This window comes from Microtus ochrogaster, chromosome 1 (assembly GCF_000317375.1).
Source record: "Microtus ochrogaster isolate Prairie Vole_2 chromosome 1, MicOch1.0, whole genome shotgun sequence".
Taxonomy (NCBI): domain Eukaryota; kingdom Metazoa; phylum Chordata; class Mammalia; order Rodentia; family Cricetidae; genus Microtus; species Microtus ochrogaster.
Window position 1 is genome coordinate 92,713,361 of NC_022009.1, and position 13,953 is coordinate 92,727,313.

At 40.4% G+C, this 13,953-nt stretch overlaps 1 pseudogene; it reads left to right on the top strand.

The window, feature by feature from the left end:
- Positions 1–2,136: 2,136 nt before the first annotated feature.
- The window catches only part of LOC101983651, a 19,771-nt pseudogene continuing 7,954 nt past the window's right edge, over positions 2,137–13,953 (top strand).

The window sequence follows — 13,953 nt, forward strand, 5'->3', positions numbered from 1 at the left end:
CTAAGGGACTTTTAGATATTCTGCAAGCTCCTTACCATTGACCCGTATTCCCAGACATCACTGCAGTTTTAAAGTTAATACTTCTAATTTTAGGTTGTTGTCTGGATGTTAGATTTTTGAGCCAAGCGTGGTAACTTATATTTGCAATTTTAGCCCTTGGGATATTGGCATAGGCAGATTATCATGAATTGAGGGAAGTCAGGGTTATGCAGTGAGTTCCACATGAGCCTTCCCCACTGGGTGAGTCCCACATGAGCCTTCCCCACTGGGTGAGTCCCACATGAGCCTTCCCCACTGGGTGAGTCCATGACTCAAAAACAAACAAACAAATAAGATGTTTTGGTTATATTTGTGTTTCATGCTATATCATATAAAACTATAACTGCAAACTATTTTTGTCTTCTAATTATCTAAATTTTTCAAAGGAGATTGACTACTTCCTATAGCCTCCCAGTTAACTGAGAATTAGATATTTCTGGAGACACATTGTTACAGCATGAGACTTCCAGTGTCTACATCTCTAATAATTTAGATAGTTGTTGACAGAATCCAGTGAGTGGAACTTTGACCTCTTATTTACAGAATTCCTCCTTTCTGTTCCATGAGCAATTAATCCTTATAATGGTTGACATTAGCATAGGAACCCTCTTAAATGAACCTGAACTTCTCCCCATTATGGCTGTGGTATGTTCTATTGCCTCAACAAGAGAAGTGTCTGTCTACCATGTAGGAGTGACTCCGAATAATGGTTTTAACTTTAAAAAAAAATCCTTGAGATTATAAGAAAAGTCAATAATAAAGAAAAAAAGGGCTTTTAAACCCATGTTTTCAATTAATGCAAAGCCTATCTAAGTAAACTCTAATGCCAAACACAGACTAGGTTAATATTTCAGCATTTCAAGACTTTTGCTATTATAAAGGGCAAAGAAATATCGACAGTGACAGAATTATTACTGCTCAAACTCTCAAATAATTTTTGAGATACAGGGCATAAAAGAATTCTTTTCCTCTCAAACATCAACAGACCCCATTTTGAGTGTTCTTGTGATATGGGTATCAGTTCTAGTCCAGATGTAAAGAAAAGCCGTAAGAAAGAGGGACTCTAGTAATCTAGTGAAATATATCACCAAAATTTTTAGGATGAAAGAAATCTATTTCAAACAATTTGACCAAGGTTAATGAGTTGAGCATATACATTTCTAAGCTAGAAGAAAGATGATTAAACAGAAATTTAAATTGATGCCACTTTGCTCCTGCAGGGTCCCTCTGTAGACCCAGCAAAGGATTAACCCAGCTACCCATATCTGACCCTGGTTAAGGAGGGGAAGCATGCCACTTGCCACCCAGCCCCCAGGTCCCAGAGACAATCAGACACAGCGGGGTGTATAGCATGCAACCTACAAAGCAAAACCCCACAAATCCCAGAAAGAAGCAGAAGGGAAATTAGCCAGTCACATCTGCATGAGCCGCGGCTCCTAGAGCCCCTGATGGGGATCACGCGGGCATCAGGCATTTTATGTCATCTTAGCCCATCTTTAACTCCAATCACCTTTTTTTATCTCCTTCCCTCTTGCTCCCCTTCAGCGCCATCTTGGCTGGGAGTATTCTTCACAAGCTTTGTGACATTACTGTTTTTGAATCTCGCGCCTTTTTCTAACTGTTATGCTATTGGTGCCAGCTGCGCCTTTTTCTGACTGTTACACTATTGGTGCCAACTTTGGTCACTCCAGCCTCCTATGTACTCCATTAGGCCCACATGCTCCTTTGGGGTAAAAAGGTCAGATCCACGAGATGATTTAGTCAAATGTTTTGGAGAATAAGAATTTGGTTGAAGCAAACAGGTTGCGTCAAAACATATGTAAAGTGTTGGCACGTGAAAGAGAGCTAATGTCAGTGACATTTGTGTGACAGAAATGATGCAGAGACAAACATCTTTGGTAAAATCCTGTGTGATATCCTATTACTTGTTTTTAAACTGAGGTTTCTTGTTCTGGAAAAAAGCACTATGAGACATGGGTAGTGTCATGATCTAAGGCTTTCCTCTAAAAGAACCAACTAAACCTGCCCACTCTCGGCTGCCTCCAGCAAGATGGTGATATTGCATTAGGAGATAGTGGGGTGATGGTTTCCTCCGCAATGCACACTGCTGCTCATGTGCCAACCGAATCTACCTCAGCTGAAGTGGCAGATACTCAGCTGTGTCTGAGGTAATTGTGGTGATTGTGCAGCTCCTTAGGATAGAAAAAGCAACATCCCTTCCCATGTCTGGATTGTTTCCTCACTACAACATTCTTTCCAATGATGTTCTGATTGGCTGTGGTGATATTTTGTTTGTGCTGTTACAAAGAAAGCTTGCCTGAAGTTCAGCATGTGGAGCTAGGCATACTAGCTAGCCATAGAGGCTGGGCAGTGGTGGCATACACTTTAATCCCAGCACTGGAGAGACAGAGGTAGATGGATCTCTGTGAGTTCAATGCTACCCTGGCCACAGGAGATTGAATCAGTCTAAAAGAGAGACAGAGCCAAGGGGTGGCAGCTCACCCCTTTAATCCCAACACTAGGTAGCTAGAGATAGGAGTGATATGTCTGGGTGGAGAGGGGAATACCGAGCAGGAAGAGACAGGAGCTCAGAGCATTTAGTCCGAGCATTCAATCTAAGACTTTGTCTAGAAAGGATCTTGCCTGATGTGGGATTCCCCTCTGTATGCTGGGAATACCGTTGGTGAATAAAGACACTGCCTTGGCCTGTTGATAGGTAAGCGACAGCCTTGTGGCAATACTCAGATTAATGGAGATGGGTTAATTTAAGATATGAATTAGCCAGAAATATGCTTAAGCTATTGGCTAAACAGAATTGCAAATACTATAGTTTCTGTGTGGTTATTCTGGGAGTCTGGGCAGGCTGAAAAAGAAACAAGAGGTCTCCTACACTTGCCTTTTTGGTCTGAGCATTCAGAGAGGTAAGCACTCTAGTGGTGGCTGTTCGGCTTCTCTGATCTTTCAACTTTCACCCCATAATATCTGACTCTGAGTTTTAATTTAATAAGCATAATAATCATAATTAGGATTGTGTTACAATCTGCCACCAGAGAAACCCTTACAATCTGCCGCTAGAGAAATCCTGAACTAAGCTTGTATTGCCTGCTTTCTTCTCCCAGTCCCAGCAAAGGTATGTCAGCCACTCTCTATTTCTCCCTCAAAGCCATCTGTATCTACAGTTCCACTGGATCAAAACTCAGGGCCTTGTGTTCAGATAGTTATTAAAAGAAATTTGCTAGGTCAAGTTCCTTCTACCAGAGTGGGGCCTCCACCCCATGGCTGCTTCCTTTCACTCAGTCTCCAGCCATGACCACTCGCTCCCAATGCCTCACTGAGTCTCATAATTGCACTGGATTGTGGAAAGACAATGAGACCAACTCCTCGTGCCTAATTGCTGATATCCAGGGACTTCTGGATTTCTCCTACCATTTACTATTTTTGACTCTTTGGTACCTGAATTTGAAATGTCACATACACAAAAGCTAATGCGTATGGGGCTGTGGTGATGGGTAAGAGCAACTGATGCCTGAACACAAGGATCTGAGTTTGGATCCCCAGCACCCATGTGGACAGTGTGATATGGTCAAACTGTTGCCAGGAATTTCTATATAAGAGTCAGAGGCAGGGGCATCCCTGAGACTTGCTGGGTAGCCAGCTGAGCAAAAGAAAGCTGCAATTCAGTGCGAGATGCTGCTTCAAGGGTATAAGCTGGAGAAAAATAAAGATCATTGCCACCTCCTCTTCCCTCCTCTCATGTGCATGGGCACACAGTCTCCACCTACATATGCTCAAAGGCAACTCAATAATTACTCTTCTATTCTCATTTATCTTAGTTAATCCTTATCTTCCTGCTCTTACTACACAAACTTGAATTATTATTTTATTATCATGCAAAGAGATGGAGAAAGACCAAAACCTGTTTAAGAATTAAAACCCTAAATCAAGACATCATGATAATCTCCAACAGCATTTATTGTATTTTTGAGTTTATTGTTTTAAATCTTAATGTCCCTCTACCCCCAAACAATTTAAAAGTGAATGTTTTCATGTAGAAAAATTTGTTCAATCATAAACTTATGAATTAAAAAAAATGAACATTTCTTAAAACACCCAGATCCTGAATAAGGATGAAAGGTCTCTAATTCTGGAAGGATTTGGGGTTAAATGTTCTATACAAATATAAATTCAGAGAAAATACATTCAAGCTTAAAGTTTCAGGTATGAGAAGGATGTACACAAACCTCTGTGGATGTTTGCGCTGCATTTCCTACCTTGTGTCTTAATTACATTCTCTCCCATGACAATTTCATCTTTGAAGAAATAATAAACATAATTTAATTTCCTATCGTTGCCATGGCGAGAACTCTCCCCCCTCCACTTAGGAAGGCAGATAAATGGCAGGGCTGGGTAGCCTTCTGATGCCTCCTCAGGCAATTTTAAAGACTGAAGCTGGGAATACAGTCTTCCTTAGAGAAGTATGATGGATAGTTCTGCCAGGAATCAGAAGATTCTGAGCTGGTGAAAGAAGCCATCCATCTGGATGGCGTCCGAGACTGAGGTCTGACATAGAGAACCAGGAAAAGCCTTAGAGGCCGCAGCTTGCCACCCCTTGTTCCTGCACACCGACACTCCTTCTGAGTCAGCATCTCCATACACATCTCATTTCATTCATGAGCTGCACTGAGTGTTTGACAGAGCTCATCCATCATCACATGCTTTTGGCATCTGGGGTGCAGCCAATGCTGGCTCACCGTGGGAGAATGAATTAATGAGGGTGAGCTATGGAAAGCCGGAGAGACAAGTCTGCTAGGGCAGATTACATAATGAACTGCCCAGGTCAGCAACATCTCAAGAGAGATAGTCCCTTCAATCAATTGGTCCTGTGCCTCACTGAGCCCCAGTGTTTAAGGACAATCAGTCTTTGTTTCTCCTTTTTCTTTTGCATTAAGAAATACTGCTATTTGGCACCAAATATGGGGCTGGGTAGGAATTGTTATATTTGATAATAAAATCTTGTAGATAGTTTTCTAAAAGTCTTCTGACTTTTATATCTGTATTTATGTCTATCACTTAATGTGTTTTGAAGATCATTTGCATTTAAATGAAATAAATAAGGAACAAACATGCATAACTTTTCTATAATGATGATAAAATTTTATGGTGTCTATGATTTTTAACATTTTATTTTTGTGTGTGCACACCTGTGTATATGCGTGTGGGATCATGCACCATGGGGCTCATATGGAAGTCAGAGGACAGGCCATGGTAATCTGTTCCCTCTTATCACCTCCCCAACCCAACCCAGAGTGCCTTTAACCACCAAGCCATCTTCTGAGCTATCTTTCTGATCATTTTAATTATCATTTCAATTGGAAGGAGACGTGCCCAAGATAGATGGAGAGATCCATAAGTGGTCAAAATGCACAGGATAAGTGACCATTGTATGTCACCCAACTGATACATATACCAGCAGTTCCAACCCCAAAGTGTTGGGGAACATCAAGGAAGAAGGGAGAGAAAGATTGTAAGAGCCAGAAGACAAGAGCATCTGCTGCTTGGTAGTATTCTATAGATGTCACAGGGAGGCCATGCCCAAGAACTCTCAATAGCATGGTTACTTGAATCAGAACAGCATAGTTCTAGCACCAACTGGCATGCCAATGTGGATGGGAAATTTCACAAAGTCTTGCTACTGGATGAAAAGCTATAGGAGACCTATGGCTTCTAAGAAAGGGAGAATCAGTCTCCTGCAGTAACTGACTTGTCCATAAACTGTCCAGTTCCAAATCATCAGTCCTGGACATGCGCACATACAAGCAATACTAAGTGGACTCTGGATGTTGTCTGTGTTTGTGTATGTGTATGAAGGATATGTGTGTGTGTGTGTGTGTGTGTGTGTGTGTGTGTGTGTGTGTAACAATATTAATTAAAGAAAGGGTCATGAATTTGGGAGAGAGGGAGGGGGACACAGAAGCTTGAGATTAGGGAGGGAGGGGTAAGTGTAGTGTAAACATAGTCTTCATGTAAGAAATTCTTTAAAAAATAATAAAATAAATTACATCAGCAGCATGTCATTAAAATATTTTCTCTGCCTTCTCACTAGTACTTAGAGTTGCCATCATTTTTAAACTTAGCTATTCTGTTATTTTGCATTTCTGTCTCACTGTGGTTTTGATTCATTTAAACTTACTTATTTAATTGGCAATATCTCAGACATTGAATTACTTTACTAGAGTTGTCAAAATCATATAAATATTGATCTGTATAGCTGGACTCCAACAATACTGCCTGAAAGGAATTTTTTGAATAGAGTTTATTTTTGGTGTGTGTGTGTGTGTGTGTGTGTGTGTGTGTGTGTGTGTGTGTGTGTAGTACATGAATTCAGGTGCCTGTGGAGGCCAGATTTGATGCCCTGATACCCTGGAACTGAAGTGACATTGTGTGCCCCCTGACATGGGTGCTAGGAGCCAAACTTGGGACCATTCTGAAGGCAGTACATGCTCTTAATCACTGAGCCATTCCGTCCCTGCTCTGAATTGTGGAAGGTATATAATGAGTCTTTAAACTGAACATACTTGCTCCTCCAAATATTTTTCTTTGTTCCCTTGTCAATCAGTTTTAGGTAGTCTGACTCTTTGCTTTTTATAAATCAAGAATGCTCTTGTCTTACCACATAAGTAGTGCTAGAAATTCAATTGGTTGTATAGAATATCTAATCCTAAGTGTCAGGACATCATGGTATCGTTCCCCCAAAAAATGTGCTTCTCTGTACTGAATTTGATGTGTGATTTTTTTCTTCAATATTTACAATTTTAACTTACAACCTACAACTTTTAATAGATGTTCACCCTATATTTTTGAGCCATTTTAAATGGTAAGTTTCAATTTCATGTCCTTGTTTGATTACTAACATATGGAAACATAATTTGCTGGTCCATATATCTTCTCCTTCCTCATTACACTTTTCGATACAGTATGTTTTCTGTGAAGGTTCAGTGGAATTTTCTGGGTAAAGTATCATATATTCTACAAGGGCAGACCTATATATTTTCTACCCAACCTTTCTTTTATTTCCCTTTTCTTACTGCACAGGCTCAGTCTTCCTGATCATTGTAGTTAATTAAAAGACCCAAGTGAGAGTGCAGGGAGGAAGGACCAGAAGTTTGGGGTTGGTAAAGACTTATTTCTGGGCATGTCTTCAAAGGTGTTTCTGGAAGAGATTAACTCTTCAAAGGTCTGAATCAAGCACAGATGGAGAAGGAGACTGACTTCTTGATGTTTGAGGGGGACATCCATCCATCTTCTGCCTTAGACAGCAATCGCCCCTACTCCTTAGGGCTTCAGCCTTAGGCTGGCACTGACGTCATCAGCTCTCTGAGCTGGCATCTTCCAGAGGCAAATACAGCAGCGTTTGCTGAATCTCTGTTTCACACAGCTGACTGTGTGTGGACTTCTCAGCTATCTTGGCATCTACCAGTTTCTATTCGCTGTACCCATCTGGATATCACTACACAAGTATTTTATTTTCTTATAATTTATCACTTATTACTTATATAATGTATTTTATATATATTCAGCTTTACTCCACCCCAAGCCTTCTTCTTCCCAGTAAGTTGAGTATTTTATGCATGTATATAAAAGAAGCATATATCCAAGAAGTATATAAATACAACCCTTTAAAAGGTTATGGGTACATGAGGGAGACAAAAATAGATGATTCACACATATACACCCCAATTGGTCTACCTTTCTGGAGAATGCTAAATAATTTCTTGTTCTACATTGCCAGAGTATGGAAAAAAAACGATGAGCATTCAACCCTAGTGAGAAAACAAGTTTATTTTTATCATGTAATATGTTACTAGATATAGATTTTCTTACCATTCTCTTTAGCTTGGAAAAGTACCCCTCTATTCTTTTTTAACATTACTTATTCCCAAAACTTACATTTTGTTTGTACATTGATTGACATGCTGCTGTAATTTCTCTGTTACCATGATGAATGATACAGGTAGATTTAGGTTCAACCATCCTTCAGTAATTGAAATAAGCCCTGTTTTGTTCTAGTAAACATATGGGAATATTTATTATTTTATTTTTCATACTTTGTTAAGTACTTCTCAATCTATTTTGATAATCCATATTGACAAACTTGCCAGATGCTTGTACATTTGTATGCATACTTGCATATGTGTGTGTGAAATTTTTCTCAGTTTTGCACTGAGGTATTATAAAATTCAAAATAATAACAAATTACAAAAGGCACCTTCCTTTTATAGTTTCAGAACAGAATGAACATACGAGTATTCACTCTTTAAATGTTTGCTAGAATTCATCAAACAAGCCATCCTCATTTAAAGATTTTTTTTGAAACTTTCTTAAATTGTGGATTCAGGTTTCTTAGATGATCCTCTTCACAGTACCACAAGCAAAGGAACTTGGACTTCGGTCACCTCAATTGTTGCTTTCTGTGTTTGGCCTTCTCTACTAATGCTCCCTAATTCCATCAAGCTTTTATCTTTCAATTTACAAAATTCCTTCACCCATTCCTCTACTGCACAATGCCACTTACTACACTTCAGTGTTCTGATGGCTTTTATTCATGGAGCATGCCTCCATGCCTCTTTGAAGCTGGGGGATATTTTCAGCCATATGGCTTCCGAGGTGACAGCTCTCTTAACAGCACTTGCAAACAGCCATCTGTGGCTGGCTTTCACAGCTTCCGGTAACAGCTGTTGTCATGTATTTCTCTCCTGAATGAAACATTTTTTTTTCTATTTCTGCTTTGATAGTAATTTATTTGTCTTTGGCCATCCAAGACAGACTGTGATGTTCATTAACAGGAAATACCTGGTTGTGTCCAGTCTGCTATTCATTCAGAATGAATTCAGCTTCGACTTCTTGTGTACTTTGAGAAGATATAAGCCACCCATTCTTCATATTTTGTTGTCTTTCTTCTCTTCTTCCAAGACTCTGATATTCATTCTTATAGTTCTATGGGTCCCCAAGTCTATAACTTTTCCCATGTAGAGGTTTCTTTGTGATTGCCATTCTCAAGATTTATTTTGTGCATAGATTTTCATACACCATAGTGAGCTTGTGGATATCAGAGGTCAGTTTGTACTTGTGGGTTCTCTCCCTCTACCCCGTGGTCCCTGGGAATCTAACTTCAGTTGTCAGGCAAGGTGGCAAGGACCTTTACCCTGTCTTCCATTTCATAAGCACTCTTCATAGTTCAGCTTGTGATGGAGGAGGGTCATCTGTCTATCTGTTGCTTTCATTGGTTAACTAATAAAGAAACTGCTTGGCCTGATAGGTCAGAACATAGGTGGATGGAGTAGACAGAACAGAATGCTGGGAAGAAGGGAAGTGGGGCAGACACCATGTCTCTCCTCTCTGAGATGGAAGCAGGTTAAGAATCTTCCTGGTAAGCCACCGCCTTGTGGTGCTACACAGATTAATAGAAATGGGTTAATCAAGATGTGAGAGTTAGCCAACAAGAGGCTAAAACTAATGGGCCAGGCAGTGTTTAAAAGAATACAATTTGTGTGTTGTTATTTCGGGTATAAAGCTAGCCGTGCGGGAGCTGGGCAGGAACGCAGCCCGTTGCTCCTTCAACAAGCTTGAGCAAATAATTCTGTCTCCAGCTGTCTTCTGGGTTTCTCCGGTGTCCACAATCTGCTCAGCAGCTGGACCCTGCAGAACTTTGTTTCGCTTGATGTTTTATTAGTAGCAAAAGTTTCACATGTTTCTTCACATCTGTAATTTCTTTACAAGACAAAATTCTCATTCTTATCTGGCTTAGGGATGAATATAAATACGTTCTGAGGCAATTTCTTAATGGCTGCTCTAAAATGTTTATACAATAGCCTGTTTTTAACTCACGGCTCATGTCTGTCGATTGTCTTTTTCCTCTCCACTCTCCACAAAGTCTTCTCAAATGTTGTTGAATGGATATGTTAATGACTAAAATAAATAGTAACATCTTTGCTTTGTTTCAAAATTTGAAGTTGTCAGTCATAAAACACAACAAATTTCCTGGTAAAAATGAGATTTAAAAAGGTGAAATCTATACAAAAATATGAGCTTTATCAATGCCAGTTTGATGGAAAAGTTGACTGCTCTGTAGGCTTCTTGGTCTGGGACACCATAGCTCATTGACTAGATTACATTAACAGCTCATTGTGAGGCCGCCTCACTTCTAGCCTCGTTGTCGCATTTAGTATTTCCTCAAAACCACACGGGCATAACCATCTAGAATGTTCATATGGTTAAGCAATTAAGACCAAAAAGTCACTAGTAGTCAAATACAAGCAGCCCTTGTCAATTTAAAGCAAAAGAACATTGAGCCCTTTATAGTTCCTTGCAGGATGCGCCTGGGCTTCCTTCCCCCATGGGCACCCTTGCTTGCTTCCGTCAGGTATTCCTCTGGGGCAGATGCCTCAAGTGCCCCCCTCTCCTTGAGCACAGGGCAGCTCCGGCCACTCAGTCTTCACGGTATTCTCTCATCTGTCTGAAATGCTCACTGTTTCTCTTCCACTCCTGCTCCTGCGAGGATCTGCTGAAACTCGCACCTTCTGCTGAGAACTTCCTTGTCTAGTTTTACTTCTATTTATGTTAAAATCATAGATACATGTTTCCTCAATTTCCAAGCTGTACTTTACATTCATATTTTACATCTCATTACTAATACTGGAAAATAATATCCTGTAGACTCCTTTTGAGTATCTTCTGTGTCCTGAGGCATATGGAACTCTTTTCACTCTTAGGTTCTCAGCATCTGGTCAGGTGTCCTCATGTCATATGTCACTTATGATAAAGAGCTATTGAGCAAATCAATCCGTCAAGGACTTCCTGTAAGCCCTAAGAGGAGCAATTGCACTGATGCAAGTGAAAGGGTTTTGTCCCTCTAAATCATAACCAGAAATTAAATGGTATCATTCTAAAAAGCACTAAAGAGTATGTGTGTGTAAATGTATTTGAGTGCTGAACACTTATGTCACACACACATGCACAGATGCACAGGTTCCTGCCTAATCTCAGCACAACCATGCTGCAGAGATCTCTGGAAGCATTCACAGCCCAAAGGAAACTTCCTGCAGATGCTTCTCTGTGGACCAGTCACCTAGCCCTCACCAGACGCTGAAGCCCTTGGCACCTCAGTCATGCACTGTGACACTCCAGAATTGTGAGAACGAAATTTCTTTTCATTGTAAATAAACCAAACCATAATATTCTGTTCTAGCTGCCCAGATGGGATGAGACATTTCAAAATAGAAAAATGGTATGCGCTGGACCCATATCTTATCATCTTTCTAGAAAATTAGAACCAGATGAAGGTCATCTATAACATCTATAATGTTCAGGATCCCTTCTTCTTTACTTATAACATATGAAACAGTGTCTAGGAGTGTAGCAGGGATCATGTTTTAATTGCAGCCTCTCTTTAGGAAGGAAACACAGTGGAGGAGGAGGGGGGAAGTGAGGGAGAGATGTACAATGGAAGGGAAATAGCATTTAACCAGCAATGTCGCTAGTGGAACTAGACAAACAGAATTAGTAAATTCTCATTTAATTTTAGTGACCATAAACAACAGAGATCCAAGAGATGGATCCTTGGGTAAAGTGTTACATGAAAGCCCAAGGACCTGGATTCAGGTCTCCAGAACTCACAGGAAGCTAAAGTGTGGTGGTGTCACCTACCTTCCCAACGTTGGGGTGCATGCAGGCAGAACAAGCCAAGTTAGGAAAAGAACAAGCACTAGGCTCAGGGGAAGACCCAGTTTCAGAAAACAAATGGCAGAGAAACATTGAGGAGGACTTCACTTCACAGTGTCTATCAGAATCATCTTTCCAGGCTGTGGTGGCTCATACTTTTAATCCCAGCACTTGGAAGGCAGAAGTAGGCAAATTTCTGTGATTTCGAGGCCAGCCTGGTCTACAAGAGCTAGTTCCAGGACACGCCCCAAAGCAACCCTGTCTCAAAAATTCAAAAAAGAAAACAAAATCATTTCACTAAACACAAACAACCAGGCACAGAAGGAAACACAAACTTAGAACAGAGGCAAAGGCAGTGGTTTATCCAGGCTGGGACTAAGACAGAGTGAGGTGCCACAGGACATGGTGGGACCTTGTAGTACACATTGATTAGAATTATTGAAATTGTATAATTAACATGGAGCCTTATGTAAATGTTCCCATAATAAAAGGTGATTTGAAAGAAAATTAAACTGATTGAACCTGGTACGCAGTCAAAGCAGACAACTCTAACCCTCATATATGCCATTGTCCTATGAAAGCCAGGTTCTGTGGGGTAAACAGTCTGGAGAGCCAGGTTCCACGGGGTAGGCAGTCTGGACAGCCAGGTTACACGGGGTAGGCAGTCTGGACAGCCAGGTTCCACGGGGCAGGCAGTCCAGGAAAGCCAGGTTTTGGGGGTTAGGGGGTCTGGGACAGCCAGATTCTGTGGGGTAGGCAGTCAGGACAGCCAGGTTCTGCAGGGTAGGGGGTCTGAGGGAAAACAGGTTCTGCAGGGTAGGCAGTCTGGGCAGCCAGGTCCCTTAGGAGAGTATTTGTATGTTCTTAAGGAAGATGTAGACAGCCTCTACACTATCCATAAACCTTCCCAGCTAGGTTTACAAAAGGTGTTGCCCATTTTAAGTTATGATATACATTTCTTTTTAAAGGGTTCTAAGGCACCTCTTTCAGAAACTGACCAACAGGTGCTTTATATTTATATTTTGTTAAAGTACAATATTTCACTGATTCTTAATTAGATGTTTACAAGATTCAAAACTGAAGCTAACTTGAAATTACACGTTTTATTTGAATTCTGAGAGCAATCAGTGAGCCACAGCACAATGAAAAACACAAATTTTTAAATTTTTTCTGCTATGACAAATGTTCTGCACCAAGTGTTTATTAGCATTTCTGCAGTAATACACTCAGCAATTAAAACTCTTTAGCACCATTAGCACTATGCAAAAATGTAATAATTAGTCTAAACTTGTGTTTAAAATGTCATTATTTTTTTACATCATTTTGTCCAATTAAGCAATGGACCTTCTAGAACCACATGGCAAATTCTTTAAACACAAGGTGTAGACTCCATCAGAACTTCAAAATTTTAACATGTTGAGGACTGGTGGAGAAATATATGGATATTTCTAATGAAAATTTCACCACTATGGGATAATGCTGTGTTCTTCTAAGGGTTCTGTCTTGACAATTCAGAGGCAGAAAAGAAAAGGAGAAACAATGAAAGCAGGAATGTGGCAAACATGGGGATATTGGAAGCGCAAGCAAACAGGGATGTTGAACTTGTTAAGAATGCAAGAATTTCACTCTGGCATCTTCACTGGAGACCTTCCCCAAACCACCCTGTGTGTGCACCATGGTGGTTCAAGTCACTGGATAGAAGAAAAGAGAAAATATTTAGAGATTATTTTAATCACTTTTTCTTAGAACTGGAAATAATTTTGATTTCTGTGACAGAAAAAAAAGGCTTTTTTTTTTGAAACAAAGTATTCAAATGACAAACCTGGGTGGCCTAAATGGTCACTTGTACTGTGTGCTGTCCTTGGACAGAAACTCACGTGCCAGGAAAGGAACTGTCTTATTAGCACCGCCGTGGTGTTTTGTTTTTTTTAAGACAATATGTTTTCTTTCCTTTTTAGAAAAGTTTCTTTTACTACTTGTTTGAAGAGACATGTGGTTGAGGATAGCCTCAGTCTCCTTATATAGCACAGGATGACCCTGCTTTGAATCCTTGCACCTTTAATTACAGTCTTGAAAGAACAGATGTGCACCACCACAGCCAGCATAACTAGTGCTGGGCATCTAAGCCAGAAGGCTATGTTCAAGTTGGCAAGCAAGCACTCTACTTACTGAGACATCTCCCCAGACTGTGTGTGT